The sequence below is a fragment of the Pongo pygmaeus genome, chromosome 3, assembly GCF_028885625.2.
Source record: "Pongo pygmaeus isolate AG05252 chromosome 3, NHGRI_mPonPyg2-v2.0_pri, whole genome shotgun sequence".
NCBI classification, from domain to species: domain Eukaryota; kingdom Metazoa; phylum Chordata; class Mammalia; order Primates; family Hominidae; genus Pongo; species Pongo pygmaeus.
Window position 1 is genome coordinate 127,982,201 of NC_072376.2, and position 17,687 is coordinate 127,999,887.

At 33.5% G+C, this 17,687-nt stretch overlaps 1 protein-coding gene across 1 annotated transcript in view; it reads right to left on the reverse strand.

Moving 5' to 3' along the window:
- Positions 1-16,729, reverse strand: part of LOC129035136 (bifunctional heparan sulfate N-deacetylase/N-sulfotransferase 4) — a 291,019-nt gene extending 274,290 nt beyond the window's left edge. Inside the window, exon 1 of the mRNA XM_054485287.2 lies at positions 16,316-16,729. The gene's annotated coding sequence lies outside the window, so the exon portion shown is untranslated. The remainder of the gene's footprint in view (positions 1-16,315) is intronic.
- Positions 16,730-17,687: the final 958 nt, after the last annotated feature.

The following is a 17,687-nucleotide window of genomic DNA, read 5'->3' on the forward strand; positions in this document are numbered from 1 at the left end:
TTTAGTCTTCTACTCTTTTCTATTTATATTCACTTCCTTGGGATATCTTACAATGTTCTAGTTTTAAGTACTATTGATAAAGTTGACTTCAAAGTTTACTCTTCCAGCTAAATATATTACCAACGCCTGTTTGTATATCTAACCACATATGTGATATTTTCACTTGGAAATCTAATGGGCATTTCCAACTTAAATGAGACCAAATCTGATTATCTGATATCTTCCTTTATCCTAAGCTTATTCTTCCCACTGTTTCTCCATATAAGTAAATGATGCTTCATTTTTTAATTTGTTTAGGAACTCTCTTTCTCTCTATCTCTATTGGGGCTGGCCATTGACTCCTCTCTTTCTTTCCCATCAGACATACCAGGCATCCCATTCATTGGCTCTACCTATAAAATATATCTTGAATCCGAACATATCTTAACAATTCCCATGGCTATCACCTCCGTACAAATTAGCATTATTTCTCCACTGGACTATTGAAATTTCTTTCTAATTGATCTCTGCCTAAGCCCTTGCTCCACATCATTTTTTTTTCCAATACATTGACCAGGGTTCTCATTTTACAATGTAATTAAGGTTATGTCTCTCCTCTGATCAACTCCCCACTACCAAAATCGGCCCTAATTTTACTTAGAGTAACAGCCAAATTCACAGAGTGTTCCACACAGTTCTACCAAGTATTCTACTACACCTTCCCTACTGGGCCTCTCTATATTCTCCAAACATGCTGTGTTCTTTATATATGTACTTCTAGGCTTCTGGACTTCTTGTTTCTTCTTGCCTAGAATACTTGTGAACCAGATATAAACATGGCAGATGTCCTCATTTCTTTTAATCTTTTATTCAAATGTAATATCCTCAGTAAAGCTGCTTCCGGTTTCCCAGTGCAAAATTGCAAGCTCCCTCCTTACACTTCCTAAACCCTCCTTGGTTGTGTGTGTAATGCTAACAATCTATTACACCATATACATAATATTACGTTTCTTCTTGTCTATCACTCCAATTAAAATGCAAGCTCTTTGAATCTGGAATATTATTCTGTTCTGTACCTTTTATTTCTAGTTCCTATATCTCTCTTTACAAAGGAGTAGCAAGAAGTTGGATTGAAAAGGTAGGTAGGTAATAGAAGATAAAAAGATCTTATTCAAATTCTAGAGAGTTTAAATTTGTTTAAAATTGGACAACTATTGAAATACTTCGATGTGAAGACTGACATGGTAAACACTGCCTTTTAGAAAGTTATCTTTTGAGGAACTAAGAGGGTGGATTAAAGCCAGCAGGTAGGAGAACAGTTAATAATTAGTTACAATAGTCCAGAGGAAGACTTAAAAGTGAAAATATGGATTAAAAAGAACATGCAAAGTATATTTGGAAAGCAAAAGACTCACAGTCACCAATTCAATATTAAAGGAGAATAACAAAGTTGGAGGATAGATACTAACAAACTTCAAGATTCAAGATTTATTATAAAGCTATAGTAATCAAGACACTGTGGTGTAAATGAAAGAACAAACCAGAACAGTGATCCCAAAAATAAACTCACAAAAATATTATCAATTAATTTTTTTCTTTTTCTTTTTTCTTTTTTAATCAGGTTCCCCCTCTGCCACCCAGGCTGGAGTGCAGTGGCATGATCACAGCATGGCTAACTGCAGCTTAGCCCTCCTGGGATCAAGTGATCTTCCCACCACAGCCTTCTGCATAGCTAGGACCACAAGCATGTGCCACCACACCTGGCTAATTTTTTTTTATATATATATTTTGTAGAGACAGTGGTCTCACTATGTTACCTAGGTTGGTCTTGTATTCCTGGGCTCAAGCAGTCCTTTCACATTGGCATCCCAAAATGCTGGGATTACAGGCATAAGCCACCATGCCCAGATGTCAAGTGATCTTTGACGAAAGAACAAAGGTAATGCAATGCAGAAAGGATACAGTTTTCAATAAACCCTGCTGGTACAACAGAACATCCACATGCAGAAACAGTGATTTACACACATACTTTACAAACTTTTTAATAATTAACTCAAGGGAATTATAGACTATTTGTAGATATAAATTTATTGAAATGTAAATGTAGAATACATAACCATAAGACTCTTAGAAGATCATATAGGAGAAAATCTAGATGACCTTGATTTTGGTGATAATTTTTTTACTCAACACAAAAGGAACAATCCACAAAAGAAAGAATGGATAAGTTTAACATTATTAAAGTAATAAACTTTTGCTCAGTGGCAGACACTCTGAAGAGAAAGATGACAGGCTACAAACTGGGAGAAAATATTTGCAATAGCCATATCTGATAAAGAACTGTTTTCCAAAATATACAAAGAACTCTTAAAATTCCATAGTAGAAAAACAACCCAATTCAAAAATGGGAAATAAAAACCTAAATAGATACCTCCTTAATGAAAAGATACAAATGGCCAGTTAGCATATGAGAAGATGGTACACATCATATGGCACTGGGGAGTTGCAAATTAAAGTATCAATGAAATGCCAGTACACACCTTTTAGAATGGGTAAAATCTAAAACAATGACAACACTAAATTCTGGGGAGGACATAGAGCAACAGGTACTCTCATTCATTGCTGGTAGGAGTGAAAAACGATACAGCCACTTTGCAAGACAATTTGGCAGTTTCTTACAAAGCTAAACATAGTCATATTATCCAGCAATCATGATCCTTGGTATTTACTCAATGAGTTAAAAAATTTACATTCACACAAAAATTTGCACACAGATGTTTTATTGCAGCTTTATTTATAGATGCCAAGGCTTGGAAGCTACCAAAATGTTCATCAACAAGTGAATGAATAAATAAGCTTTGGTACATCTGTACGGTGAAATATCATTCAGCTCTAAAAATAAATGATCTATCAAGCCACAGAAATACATGGATGAACATAAAATGCATATTAGTAAGTGAAATAATCTAATCAGAAAAGGTTATATACTGTATAATTCCATTTATATGAAATTCTGGAAAAGGCAAAACTATAGAGTGAATGAAAGGATCGGTGGCTATCACAGGTTTGGGAGCAGGGAGAGAGGGATGAATAGGTGGAACACAGGTGATATTTAGGGTAGTGAAATTTTTCTATTTAATACTATGAAAATTAATACATAATTAAAAAGTAATGACAATACAACATTTGTTGAAACCCATAGGATATAAAACACCAAGTGTGTGCCCTGATGTAATCTATGGACTTGGGGTGATAATGACATGTCGGTACTGGTTTCTTGATTGTAGGAGATGGTGATGGGAAAAGTTGTACATAGGGAAATAGGGAAAGTCTTTGTAATTTCTGCTCAATTTCTGCTGGGAATCTTAAACTGCTCTAAAAAGCTAAGTCTATTCAAAAAAAGAGCAAGCTGTTTCATGACATTTATACATAACTTTCTAGCTCTTATAAATTTGTAGCCCTATGTGGGCTACTATTACACATGCACAGTAGGATACACTTAAGAAGCACAGTTTAAGAGCCACAATACTTTATTTAAAAGGAATTCTGTCCTTCACGTATATTTCCTTAATAACATTAAATAGTCTGATTCATAAGACAAAATGACACTTCTAAAATATCTGTTTCTCTACTCTTCAATTTCCCTGCACCCCAAAGCAGGGAGGATTTCTGGAAATCCTCTCATTACAATACTTCGTTTCTGCCAAATGCTTCACTCCTTTTTTTTCCCCCGTGATCTGCCCTCCTTTCTTTAAGTTCCTATTGTATTGATAATTAACCTCACATTCAGAAAGCAAGATGCCCTTATCTTTAAGGGGAAGTAAAAATGGTGGATGGTTATGTTGTTTGTTAAAGAGACAAGGTCGTGAATATTTTCATATGAATTATTTTTGTCCCATCACATAAGAAATAGAAGTGTCATGATTTGGTGATTGATTGGATGTAGAGGAAAAAAAAATCACCCAAAGACTTCAGGCTTTCACAGTCATTCATTTAATACTGATTGAATGCTCTCTAATAGCCAGATGCACTATCCATCTGACAAACACTATCTCTACTCTTCAAAAGCAATGGAAGTTTATTCTGTGACATATTCTATGACATAAAAAGGCAATTGCAATAAGACAAGATAAGTGTAATAGTGGGGAAGATACAAAGTTATTTAGAAGTAGAGAAGTGTGAGAAGAAAATGAGTAAATTATAATATATCGTTTTTGAAAAGTCTGTGAAATATCAAAAAGGAAATGTCCACTAGTTTGCTGAATAATAGAAATGGAATTTAAATTCTTTGCAGGAAGTGTAAGTTAAAGGATAGAAAAAAAAAACCCTAATATTGAGTAAGAACACTAAGGAACAGGGTGCATGGTAAGATGATAAAGGCTTGCCATGAAAATCTTAGGAAATAACACTAAATAAATGGTGTTGGTGGAAGAGGGTAGTAGAAGCTGTACATAAATAATATAAAAATAAATATTTGTGATAAAAAGTGAATACTATGAGTCAAGAAATACAACACAAAATTGATATTGAATTTGTCAATCAAGAGAATACCGGTGGTGGTGTTAAAGCAGTCCAGTGGTATAGTGAAGTCAAGTAAAAGGTTAAAGTGAGTTGAAAACAAAGTGGTGGTGAAGAAGCGGAGAATAGTCTGAAGAAAAAGAAAAGGAATTCAAAGAGTTAATAGGAATACAAAACTTTTTATCGTGAGGAATATATGCTTATTAGCAAGTGAGAATTCTGTAAGTGATATGAGATTTCAGAGAGAGTGGAAATTCCCATGGACTGATGTCATTAGGAGACGGGTTGGAAAGGGATGTAAATTGTTTTAGTCATTAAAAAATGAGAGGATTTAGATTTTGAGGAGAAAAGAGAGACTTGAAAAAGAAGAGAAAACACAAATCTGTGACGTCAGGTGAGTGACATGATCAACTTTGTCCTTAATATTACAATGGAGTATTTATTTTCTGTACTTTTCTGTACACTTAAGTTAAATCAACTTATAGCCAGCAGCAATAAAATGATTATCATCAACTGATAATTGCTTTGTTTTAGCTCAATAATCATTATTAAAACCATTATTATATTTAGTATTGATTTGCATCCTTGCTAATTGCCTCAGAAGACAATCATGGAAGCAGTTATCCATGAAACATAAAATGCTCATTTGACCCTTGTGTTCTTACAGGCAAGAAAACTATAAGATACAGAGACAAGTGAATGAAACCAGAATGTAGAAATTTGCTATCTGACTTATACATAAATAAAGGAGAGGGAAAAATAATTTTGCCTAATATTTAACATTAAAGTTTAATTTCAAGAAATCACAAGTTATTAAAATATCAAATTTTCCATTATTTTTTAATGTAAATTTAATGCTACTAATAGTATTGCAATTATATTCAGAAGTTACATTAATATCCATAGTCTCTTAGAAGCTATATTTGTAATATTTTAATTATTCTGCTTCTGAATTTAGGTAAGCAGTCACTTCCATCATCATAAATGGAATTTGCCTGCATCAGATGTAACAAAAGATTACTATCTCTTAAAATTAATGTCAATAGTCACTTCTATACCATATACCTCTGACTTCCTTTTTTGTTTTTTTTTTTTGGACACGGAGTTAGGCTCTTGTCAGCCAGGCTGGAGTGCAATGGTGCGGTCTCAGTTCATTGCAACCTCCACCTCCCGGGTTCAAGCGATTCTTTTGCCTCAGCCTCCTGAGTAGCTGGAATTACAGGCTCCTGCCACCACGCCCAGCTAATTTTTGTATTTTTAGTAGAGACGGGATTTCACCATGTTGACAGGCTGGTCTTGAACGCTTGACCTCAGGTAATCCACCCGCCTGAGCCTCCCAAAGTCCTGGGATTACAAATGTGAGCCACTGCTCCCAGCCCCACTGACTTTCTTATCTAGAGACATTTACAGTAAATACATTAATGCTGTCCAAAAATTTGGATCATTTTCGGGTGATGTAACAAGAGTCTATTATCTAGTTTACAGAAAGGTCTAGCAAGATGTTTTTCATTATGTTACCTTTCTATCAAGAAATTATCTATGTGACATTCTGACTTTGTGCTGCTGGTGACGGAAAACAAACTCTAAATTGTCACTTTAAATGTATAATACAAAAAGCTCTAAATTTTAATTATCAAAATTATTATTCAGAGAACTCAAGGGATGAATGAATGAAGAATTTAATGCCCAAAGAAGTGAAGTGACCAGTCCACTGTTAAACAGCTAATATGAACCCACATTTTTAAATTAATTATAAATCTCTTCTTTCATTGCCGCTGCTCTATATTGGCACCTTAAATATCAGGAAGTAAAATTTTCATTGCTGTGCTCAAGACTTATAAAGAATCTTACTGAAACAGGAAATACTGATATTTTCTTTTGATTATTTTCTAACTATATATTTAATAAACCCTATAGTGATGATTTCCACCTTTTATTTACTTCAGAGAGTTCTTAATTTTACGCAACACACAAAATGATTGGAGTATTCTTTATCATAAGAGGCATACTCCATTCAATTTCACCGGTAAACCTGCTATTTTTAATTTAATATCCTTCTATTTTATGTTATTTTGTCTTTTAGATATTAACAAATTAAATGCCAACTTGGCCATAAACCAGAAATAACGTGGATAGTAACATGTAAATATATCCTGTATAGGATATTATTCTCCCACCAAAAACTAAACCAGGTTACACAGTTCTCAAACATCAGAAAAGCATGATAAAAACTCAAGAGAAGATATCTGGAGTGATTTCACGTATTCTGCTACTTGTCAGAAACAATATTTCTTGAGATGTTCCTATTTTAATACTTGATGACTGGCATCTAGAATTATCACAATAGTTACTTATGGATCCTTTAAAAGAATACTAGACATTGTACCAAAATAATTCACTTAGCAAACTTGTTTGGTGGAAAATACTGGGAGATTTAGAAACGTGAAATATTGTGTTTATGTTCAAAATATATTTTGGGGAAACAAAGAATAGGAGTGAAGGCGGTCTTGTTTTACATGTGGAAACCATGAGATCGATTTAAAATTTATCAGCACATTTGTGGCAAAACGTAGAATATAGTTTATATCTTTTTACTTTCAGCCTAGGTTAACATTAGTAATTAGTAATTTAAAGTAGCTTATTATGTTTTCCAAACTGCTTTTGTGGAAGAAATTACTACTGCCTTGAGTAGGAGACAGATGGTGGCCAGGAAGGTTTCTTGTGTTTACATTGTGTCACTATAAGAGGTGTGGATAAAGACTTCGGAATAAATACTCTCTTCACCTACCTCTCAGCTCTAGCAGTTGGTCAGAAGACCAACTAAGAAACATTTGCATTTGTTTTTATTCTATCCAGTTCTAGTTTCTGAATCTTTGTCTTTGTCCTCTTCAAATTCCATGTTTCTGCTTACTCCAGTGTGACAGAAAATAGAGGAAAACTATTTGGCCCCTTTTTCTAACATTTTTTTCTCTGGAATATAGTATGTTTTCCTGAAAATTTTTGAACGTTAGTTAATATTCAAGATCATGATAAATCACATTAAAATGTTGGTGAATGAAATTTGATCCTTTAAGTTAGATTCAATGTTATTAATATTAAAATATATGATCAACAATACAGTAGAGATGGTAGAAAAAGGTGACTTAGATCATTATCTCCAAGTGAGAAAGATTGGGAACAGTCAATACTAATCACTCAGGGGTTACTTTAAATCAGTACAAAATGTGGCATTGCAGGCCAAAGTCAGAGTACTGACACATGTAAGCAAAACTTGATACTATTAATTTAAAATCTCTCATGTTTCCCACTGTGTACTAGAAACTTCAGACTTATTGTTACATTTAACTGTCTCAGCAAGTCTATGAATTATTATTACCCCATCCCAGATCATGAAGGTGAAGCAGAGAAGAGTTAGAATTTTCAAGGTTATGTCATGAGTCAGGGCAAAGCAAGGCTTGGAATCCTGATCTGGTGGAAACCAAGGTTAACACCTGCCTTCCAATATGTCACAATATTATGTCATCTTTAATTCACATTTGTTTACATGAAGGCTTCTACAAAAAGCCATCATAATTAAGTCAACCAATCACTGCATTCCTTAAAATTTAGAAGTTTATGGAAAGCAAAAGTATTTTTCTTATTCATTCCTCTAATGTTGACATGTTATCTTTCTTGGACTGTCTCAAAAGAATAGTAAAATAATATGTTTACATTAAAAAATAAACTTTCACTTAAATGTATTATTTCATTTTCTTTATAAAATGGTACATCTTGTAAATAATTCTATTATGAAAATGTGCTTTTTTACTCTAGGGCATATCCTGAGTAATACATTTCCACTATGTAATTTTACCCAATGGTTATTTACTTGAATTATGTTAACCAGTCTTCCAGCCAACTGCTAGAGCTGGATTTAGGTGGGCAAAGTGCTCATTCTAAAACCTTTGTCCATACTTCTTATAGTGACACGACGAAAAACAACAAGAAATCTTGGTAGCCGGCATTTATTTTCTATGCAAGGCAGAAATTCCTTCCACAAAAGTCTTCTGGACAGGTAGCATTCCAGCCTGTGTTTGTTGCTTTGACTGAGTAGAATCTCACTGATTTTTAGGAAGTATTGTTTTACCTGACATTGCATAGAAACAACTTCCGTACCTTTCATAGCTTAGTCTGCTAGCACCACATAACATAAAACAAATTCCTTTTGCATAAAAAAGTATCCAATATATAAAGATAACTATACTGCTCCCTTTTAGCTTTTTTCCTTTAATTGTCACTGTGTTTTTCAACTGTTACTCACATAGCATAGTTGCCAGATGTCTTCTCACATTTTACATTTATCAAACCCTTAGTATCTATTGATTATTGGTCAAGCACTCTCTAAGCATTTCTGCCATCAAAAAGCTTTTGGATAAATGGGGAGCACTGACACACACACAGCAATTACATCATAAGGTAATAAGTGCCCTGATGGAACTGTGTGGGGGTAGGGCAAAAATATCCGGTTCACCATCGGGGAAGAGGAAGGTCATAGAAGACTGCTATTAACATGAGGCATTGGGAAACCGAGGATGATGAACAGGCCAAATAATGTCAGACTTGTATTAAATAGGATCACAGACAACTGTTTCCTGGATGTTGACACTATGGTTCTGTTAATGCATTCTAAGTTTGTATTAGCATTGTATTAGTGTCATCAAACTTTTGGTTCTTGTTAAATTTGAGGTAATTTTATAATTAGAGAAATTTTTAAAAAAAGAAACAGTCATCTCTTGTCATAAGGATTGGTTCCTGGACCCCCAAACCCTCCAGGACCGAAATCCAGAGATACTGAAACCTCTATATAAAATCGCATAGTATTTGCATGTTGCCTATACACATCCTCCTGTACACTCTAGCTCATTTGTAGATTACTTATGATACCTAATACAATGTGAATGATATGTACATAGTTGTTATACTGTATTATTTAGAGAGTAATGACAGGAAAAAATGCCTGCGTATGTTTAGTAAAGAAGCAATCATCTATTTTTTAGATATTTTTCATTTTCAGTTAGTTGAATTCACAGATGGACCCATGGATACTAAGAATTACATCGTTCTTTATTTCATTATGTTAGGTCCATCATTCCAGCCAATTGGGTGATGTTTTGGAATATTGGTTCTTACCACCACCAATTTGGGAGAATGAGATAGGGAGCCAGCTCCTCCGCTACGTAAGTTTTAGTAATAGCACTGAGACCAGGCACAGTGGCTCATGCCTATGATCCTAGCACTTTGTGAGGCTGAGGCAGGAGGATTGCTTGAGGCCAGGAATTCTAGGCCAGCCTGGGCAACATGGTGAAACCCCATCTTTACAAAAAATACGAATAATAAAATTATCTAAGTGAGGTGGTGTGCACCTATAGTCCCAGCTTCTTGAGAGGCTGATGTGGAAGGATTGCTTGAGCCCAGGAGTTTGAGGTTGTAGTATGCTATGATTGCCCCACTGCCTCCAGCCTGGGTGCCAGACAGTGCAAGAGCCTATCTCTAAATAAAATTAAAGAAGGAAATAAATAGCATTGAATTTCAGTCTATGAGAAAAAAATTTAAAAACCAGTAATTTGAGATAATTTACACACATAATACTTTTTAATACTTAGAAATACAAAGAATAGAAGTAAAGGTGAGACTTCTATTTTCTAAAACTGATTAGTTTTTCTACTTTCCAGAGAAAGTGACACTAAATAGTGTGTCATATCTTAAATTCTCCCAAACAACTTCACAGACCTGAGGAGGATAATCAATAGACAGAGTCAAAATTCAGCTTGTCAGCTTGCACATTACAAGAAATTGCTACTCCTCATCACATTTTTCTACAAGATAAAATAATAATGTTACTCAATTTGACATCTATGTTTTATATGGATTTACTGAGTTTCTGCCTTATCAGAAAGGCATTTCCTGACCAGTCCTATCACTTTCACATACAGCTTTTAATGTGCCACCTTGACTTATCTTTAGAGCACTCACAGGCACTGCTGCGGGTTCTTTATTTATTTACTGTCAGTTTTCTACCATGAGAATATAAGCCTCCTGAGAGCTATTTTATTCACCCTAGTAACTTGCATGGTGCCTGACACATATTAAAAATAATAGAAAATAATATTTATTATCTTTATTTTTATGAACATTATTGAGCAAAAGTAAAAAAGCTATTTTTTTCTGTCTAAGGTGAAAAATATGTCCAGACAGATAGAGTAATTTAAGTACTGAATTGAGTTCAATCTCGACTGATCAATTTTAGCATTATTTCTATGGATATCAAGAAAATGTCCTGTTTCAAGGAAAGAAACTTCAAAAACTGTGTTATCAGGAACCATAATACTTTAGATAAGTTGGTAGTATAATTTATTGATTGTGTTTTATTTTACTTATTACAGTACACGGAATCTCAATTGAATTAACATAACTATTAGTGAAAGAGTGATTGAGAAACCAAATTTAAATTCTGATTCTAATTATTCACTTGCACTTTAGAGTAACGAATAGAATTAGGACTGTTATATGCATTCACAGGAGCATATGCATCTCCGCATCTGTTACCTTTCCTTGCATTAATCTTTAGTGATGTTATATTTATTTCTGATGTTTAAATGATTGTTATGTAGGCATGAAAGACCATTCAGTACATCAAGAAGAATAAGAACTCTTTTGAGATGTCTGATGAACTATGACAAATTCTGTGGATCAGCAGTCTACAATTGAATTTCTGATTCAGGAATGGAATCAAGCCAAAGCATCTAAATGTGTGAAATCACTTTCCCTTCTCTCTTTTTCTTCCACTAGCATGGCAGTTGGCCTTTGGGTTGCTTATGAATGTTAATATCCTTAAACTACTAGATATAAGAATGATTTAGGGGATTTAAAATTTCTAAGGAATAATTATTTATATTTACTATTATCATTTTATTTTTTACCACTAAGGTGCATCTGCTATATGGAAAAGATGTGACTGATATTAAAAAGGGAGTGTTGGGAAAAAAAGATTTCCACTTAAATAATTTAGTAAATTAAATGGAAATTTATAGGTGGAAGAACAGCCCATATGTTAAGGTTGACATCACTATTTCTCTGAAATAAATCTCCCACCCTATTTTACTTTTCTCTATTGCTTATTGCAGTTTAACGCACTTTTTCTCTTCATTTTCCCCACTTACTCTGTGTTCAAACCAGGCTATTAGATTAATAATTGCTACAATACTGAAGATGAGTGATTTGCTTTCCAATTATGCAAGAGAGCATGTAAGTTGAAGTGGCAAAAATGAATGGAAATAAAGGAAGGAGGGAAAAAGGGAGGAAGAAAGGAAAAAAGACAAGAGGAAGGTAGGAAAGCAAGAAGGAAGAAGGAAGGAAAGAAGGAAAAGGGAAGGAAGGAAGAAAGGAAGGGAGGAAGGAAGGAAAAAGTGATAAAATAAGAAGTGGAGAAGAGAGAAAAGAATGAAGAAAAAGAATAGAAAAAGAAAGAGAGAGGAAGGGAAGGGAAATAAGAAAAATGAGTAAAAGAAAGAGAAGAAAGAAAGGAGCAAATGAAAAGAGATTAAGGAAGCGTTTCTCCATTTACTTTTTACTTGAATGTAGTGAACCTGGCCAAACTAACTTTCAGCTTCTATGTAGTTATAGTTGACGATGCATTCCATTAAGGACTTTTAAAAAGGAGGTTGAACATTTGAAATAAATCACAACATAAGTTCAATTAATGGTGGAATTTGCAAAATAGAGAAATTCCTCTGATTTGGGAACAAATGAAGCATGTGGCCGCACATAAAACTCGTGTTTATTAGCTTGCTAAAAGTTGCTTTCTTCATTGAACTCTTCAAATATTTAAAGTAATAATTTCTAAAAAGAGTACAAATTGCATTTAGTACAGAAGTCCCAATTCTATACTTCACTAGAGTCATCACTTTTGTTTCTCAACAAAAGTCTCGCTTCTGTTTTCTGAGTACAATATCAAATTATATTCTCAAGCATTCAGACATAGTTTTAACCCTTTTTTCTCAGATTTTTCAAAATTTCAACTAATTAAACGTAACTATTTATTTAGTGTTAATGAAGTATATTATCTCTTTTAAAAGATATATCTAAAATAGCCTATGTATATAAATGACCTCAAAAGGTCACTTGCAAACCATTATTTAGCCTGTCATACGTAGTTTATTTTATTAAAACCTAATTCATGGCATGAATTTTCTGAATACTGATGAATATAGACAAACTATAACAATGCAAAGAAAATAAATGCATTAAGTTATATCAGCAAACATGTTTACCTGTTGGAATGAAGAGTAATTTACTATTCACATTTCAAGAAAATATTTTTGCCTTGAAATGCCTGAGGCTATTGATGAGTTTGGAATTCATTTTCAGACTATTTTAGCTTTTGAGGAAATCTGTTTTCAATTCAATATTATTTCTGAAAGAAATTTTAGATTTGTCACCTCTAGAAAGTGATAGTTTTCCTTAGAAAACTGAGATAAAGAAAGCTTGGAAATAGAACTATATCTATTAGAAATACCTGTATATATGTGTACACATTCTGCATTGCAAATAACACCTCTAACTTCTTAAGCTTGCTGAAAATAACTTTTAAAAATAGTGCATTTAACAGCCTGCATAACAGCATAGCTGAAAGTTTCCTGAAGTGTTAAAGAAAAGGCTGGCTAGATGTTTTATCATGATAGCTGAAAGCGGTAGCATTGTGTCTGACACCTGACCCATTTATCTCACTTTATAAACTTCAGATAAATCAACAGACAACATGGTTTCTCTTTTTCCTAGCTATTTGGGGGTACATAATGAGAGTTTACCTTATGTTTGTTGTCTACCTTCAGAAGATATATGCTACAACAGTATTTAGTATGTGCATCTTTACTGTAAATTTTACTAGGCCAGGTATTTTAATAAAACCTTCACATTTCTTTGTTTTGGCATGTATCCATATGCGTCATTTCTGATCTCTCTGCCTCTCCAAGATCATGGTTAGATGATGCACCTCATCGTTATTTCTTTTTCTTTTCCTGAGAATAAACTGTATTTTATAGGAGTTTCTGGTAGGCTTATTTGCATTTTTTCAACAGAGCAACTTTTAATAAAGAAGAAATCTTTGTTAGTTTAAAATTTAGTTCTACTTAGAAAATATATTTGTTCTTTAAATATCCCACAGTTTGTACTGGAGAAAAAAATAACACTTCAGGTTAGACTGTAAACATAATGCATTATCAATGAATTTTAGCCCAGAAAGAATTAGCCTTCTGGGTGCACAGCTTCTCTGTCTTGGCTTCCGGCCAGGGCTGATATTCTAGCTTTATTTTATGTTTCCCCAGCTGCTTTCTAAATCTGGGGAGGCAGCACCAGCCAGAATCTTCTAGTTTGAACACAGTATGCTAAATGCTTCTCTCTTCTCCCTTAGTAGCTGCTTGTAAATGATGCACACAAAGTTTGATCTTTGGATTTTATTTCCAAAGGCCCCTTTTCCACTCAAACAGAAAGTACAAGGGGATCATATGAACATTTAACCTATTGGGGACAACTGTTTTACTGGGTTAGAAATATTTATTTAGTACCTTTAAGAACTAATGTTAGTATTGAGATTGAATTAAGTTTATTTTAAATCCAAGTGTAGAATGCTTTTCTTTGGGAGAAGAAAGAATAGGTATAACAGTTTTAATCTCAAATAAAAAATGAAATATCATTATTTTCCTGAGGTGAACATAAGCGTGAGCATATGTTTCTATTTTGATTACCAATTATAGAAATTCCAAATTATGACTTAATATATTTATATATAAAAATAGTCCCCATATACTTCCTTTTGATGTTTAGGATAATATATTTAAAATGACACATTTCTTAAATAATAAGCCTATCTTGGAGAAAACAAAACGCAATTTATGTATATTTGCATTTTTATTTATTATTTATATATATTTGCATTAATCAATTTAAAAAATTCAAATTTTCATGAGGTTTTACCTTCCTTTTATTTAAAAATAATGCCTGAGTTTCTAAATTGGATCTAAGGGTGATGTTCAAGTTATATTAGTAACTCATATATATTATAACTTTTTCAAAGGGTTTTTATGTATCAGTCTTAATGGTGACCAGGTGCCATTCAGATAGAGTTAAAAGGCCCATTCTGCTTAGTATTCAATTTCTAAAACTCTTCCCAATTAGCTTATTATGAGATGTCTATCAATGTAAACGTTAATATTGATCATCATAATGTATTGTCATAGGATTTCTTATTTTTAAAAATGTCAACAATAACAGTATGCTTAACTTTCCATTTATATATTGAGATAAATGTAAATGGCAATTACATTTTGCTTATTAATTAGTTAGTTTTTTATGAATTCCAGTTGAAAACATAGACTGTTGTAGTCAGTGGACTTTATATTCTTTACATAAACTTGCTACACACACACACACACACACACGCACACACACATGCACACAAATGACCAGCACAGAACCTATGTGACACTGGGATATGGCTAACTGGCATACTTTTAATAGAGTAGAATAAATTACTCTTTTGATATGAAAAAAAAAAACCTTTACATTGTTGTGGGAAAATTCATTGCTTCCTAGTTTTGGGGAAATTAAACCAATTACAATAACTTTCGTCTTTATCAATTTCCTCTTGGGGCAGAAACCTCACAGGATTTTAACCACATTGTTGGTGAGAAAGTGGAAAACTAAAATCATTCTGAGAGTTACAGAAACACATCAGTATCTTGGTATGCAATTTATGTTAAAGAATTTATGAAACTGTGCAAATGAAAAATATTCCGATAAAAGGCAACATGAAAACAAGCAAAGATGAGTTTGAAAGAGACATGATAAAACATAAACTTAAAACTTTCTAAAGCTGTATGAGAACTCACAGTCTAACATCATAATAAACAAAACATATAATCACAAAAAAACTATGACAGGAATTCTGAAGAATATAGTATTTTATTAATCAGGACAAATTGTAAGAAAAATAAGGTTTAATTTTCCTTATTTAGCTTTCTCAAAAAGAAATATTGAAAAGAATGAGTAAAACCATATTCCAATAACATTTCTTGTTTTCCAACTTATTCTGTGCTTGAGGAAATTGGTGGTATACCATAAAGCTTTCTGTCCTCCTAGGAAACTATGCTTAGGGCATACGACATATATTGTTCTAAGAATTTATTTTTCTTTTCTAATAGGAGATAGGAGGAAAACACCTATTTCTTTATAAGCAATTTATGACTGTATCATACAATTTCACATGTCTGTGACAGCTGTTTCTCTAAAGTAGACCATTAGTACAGAGCATGCCTATAAATCTCAGGTCCAAAGAAGAGGAGTTCCCATCTTCGGTAATTTGAATGCCATGTTTTCAGTAACACTTATTAGGAAAACATTTATAACCCTACAGTTAACTTTGGATGTTGAGTTTGTAAAATTGGTGCTTTTAATATGAAAAGGCTAAAATTGTTATCAAATAAGATATTTCCTATGCAAATGTTTTGGCAACTGTTTAAATTTTATCAAGTTGTATCTCTTTTTTTTTTAGGTAGGACTGTATTTTCTATTTACGTGCAAATATAACTTCTATAAAGCATGATGACAGGTAAGCACACATATGCGGAAAAGGGAGATTGAATTTGATTTTAAAATATTATCTGCTTCTACATAAATCTTTCACAAATAAAACTTTATTGTGTCCGACTTGTTTACATAGCTAAGCAACGCATATTCATTTATGATACACGCCTCGATTTCAGCAAATTAAGCAGTAACTTACCTAGAGAAGCATTTCAATACTTTTGTCTTTTTCTAACTTGAATTTATCCCGTGTTAGAACATGAGATATCCAGTATTCAGATTCACTTGGCTCCAGGTTAATTAGAAGGAGCTTTCAGTTCATGCAATCTGCCTCAACAATATTCCAAGAGCACTCTCTAGCTCCAGTCTTAGTGTCTGAACTCTTCCAGCAGAGTCCTTTTATTTATACACACATTGTCCTTTTCAAAACAAGCAGCCAGCTGGAATGATTCAAACCTCTGTTCAGCACACCGTTAAAATGCAGCTTCCTTCTTGGACACGAGAATTACACCAGGGAGCAGACCGAGTACAGCAAAAAGGCTATGAGAACTATTTAATCACCGGAATACCAGCTGCTCCTGCTCTGCTGTTGCTAGTGCTGCTGTGCCTCTTGTTTAGCTGTAGTCGGTCTTTCCCTCCCTCCCTCTCTCTCACATCTCCAGAACTATAAAGGCAGCTTTGCCGGATTATGATTGGCAGAAACAGCCAATTCCTTCAGCTAATCATCCTCAAGACTTTCAAGGACCTGGAGCTGTTGTGATGTCATCCAGTCAGTGGGATGTTACACATGAATACATTCCAACAGAAGCTAATTCAGCGATGGGCTGCATTCCTCTCACACCGCGGTGATTGATTAGATGCTCCTTAAAGATTTGCATAATCTTTCATTGTACAGTTCGACTATTTCCTATGAAATTTGAGGATAGAATTCCACTTTGCAGCTATGACACTGTGCCACGAGATTCTATTGGACAAAATAAGAAAAGTTCAAGACAGGATTTTCTGCTGTAAATGTGTGCCAGTTAAACACACAAATTACAAACTCAACAAAAGCCAACAATGAGCAATAGGAAACTCGGACAAGTATTAGTAAGCTACATAGTCCTGAAGTTAATAATAGCATTTTAGACCATGATAAATGTTAGAAGAAAAGAAAGAGTATGTGCGTGTGAATTTATTGTGTGCATTGTTTTAGTAATTAAGGTAAATTACTGGATTATTATGGAAAAGTTCTTTCTATGTCTCTTTTCTTCTTTTTAACTTGGCAGTGTAAGTTGAAGATTACCTGCTCTTTGTTTTCTATTAATTCATGTAAACACATAAATATACCATCAAGTACTTTTATATACATTATGTAAAGTTCTTTAAACTTATTCATTAGGATATATTCAAAAGTAAAAGTAAAGTGTTTTCAGGTACTTCTCCTCATTCCAGACTACATGATTCCCCAGGCTTTTCTTGCTTTAGTACATCCCTTAGTGTCTACCATTTAATTTAGTGGAACAAGATATGCTAATGAGAATTTGGTTCAACACCCCAATAGGCTGCAGAACAGAGCTACAAGCTTTTCT